Source organism: Hemiscyllium ocellatum, chromosome 46 (assembly GCF_020745735.1).
Source record: "Hemiscyllium ocellatum isolate sHemOce1 chromosome 46, sHemOce1.pat.X.cur, whole genome shotgun sequence".
Taxonomy (NCBI): Eukaryota; Metazoa; Chordata; class Chondrichthyes; order Orectolobiformes; family Hemiscylliidae; genus Hemiscyllium; species Hemiscyllium ocellatum.
In genome coordinates, this window is record NC_083446.1 from 15,675,516 (window position 1) to 15,676,917 (window position 1,402).

General features: G+C 42.8%; 1 non-coding gene across 1 annotated transcript; it reads left to right on the forward strand.

Annotated features, from left to right (window-relative positions):
- Nucleotides 1-439: 439 nt before the first annotated feature.
- Nucleotides 440-512, forward strand: trnar-acg (transfer RNA arginine (anticodon ACG)). Its single transcript has one exon. It is a non-coding gene; the product is annotated as a tRNA-Arg (tRNA).
- Nucleotides 513-1,402: the final 890 nt, after the last annotated feature.

Genomic DNA, 1,402 nt, shown 5'->3' on the forward strand with positions numbered 1-1,402 from the left:
TTAAATATAGTCAATGGCCTGGCGTTCCTCCAATGACAGCCTTCTGTGGCAATGAATTCCACAGATTCACCACATTCTGGCGAAAGAAGTCTCTCTATATCTCCGGACCAGAACGTTAAGTGTGATTTCATTCCACAGATGCTGTCAGACCAAGTACCCAGCAATTTCTGACTTTGCTCCTGATTTCCAGCATCCGCAGTTCGTGTTTTTTTTGTAACCTCGAAGTTTGGAATCTGACTTAGCGAAGACGTGATCTGAATGCGAGGTGTGCTCTTAGTTTTCGGTAAAATTCATCAGCTTTCAAAGCGAACGAGGTCAAGCAGTGAAACTGATTATCTTGCTGAATATTCAGCTTGTCGATTCACTCCTGCCACTCATTTCATCATCAAAACCATAGAATTGCAGAGGGGGACTCATCGTATAACAGCGATGGGTGTGTGGGCTAGTGGCGCAATGGATAACGCGTCTGACTACGGATCAGAAGATTGTAGGTTCGACTCCTACCTAGCTCGGGTGCGTTTTAAAACCTCAAAGCTACCACTTTAACACACTCTTATAATTTAACCTCAATGAAAACATTTCTGCAGGCTTGCGTTACCATTTGTTGTGATTATGGATTTCATCACCTCTCCTGCAACTGGTGTGAGACGTGATGGTCTTCATTTGCTTGAACACAACGTGCAGGATAGGACTCATAATCAGACAACAGGATTCATAACACCAGGGAAGACGGACCAATAAACATGATCGGCGTTGACTGGTTGGACCGAAGGATCGTGCTGTATAACTCTATAATGAACCAAGACCAGAGCTGTCAGCAGAAAGCGTGACCTCTCTGCTGCTTTGAAGAGGGCCGTCTCACAGGTCACCAGTTGACGTTGTGCCATATTTTCATGTAATGTTTCCGATTTTCATTAGCAGCTCCTCTGTGGGTTTTGGGAACAAATTCAACTACTCAGCACAGTTTGAAAAGAAATCAAAAGCTTTGAAAAGTAAAGTTCACATCATTTCTATATTAGCTAATTTTCTTTTCAAATCGATTTTGTATTCTGGAATAACATTAGAAATCAGACGAGTTCGGAGGAAAGGTCCACAAGACAGAGGAGCAGAAATTATTCCACTAAGACCATCGATTCTGCTCCGCCAATATGGCTGATAGGTTTTCTAATCCTATTTTCCCGCTTTCTCCCCCTAACCTTTGATCCCCTTGTTACTCAAGAACGTATCTGTCTCAGTTTTAAATATAGTCAATGGCCTGGCTTCCTCCAATGACGGCCTTCTGTGGCAATGAATTCCACAAATTCACTAGATTCTGGCGAAAGAAGTCTCTCTATATCTCCGCACCAGAACGTTAAGTGTGATTTCATTCCACAGATGCTGTCAGACCAATTACCCAATAATT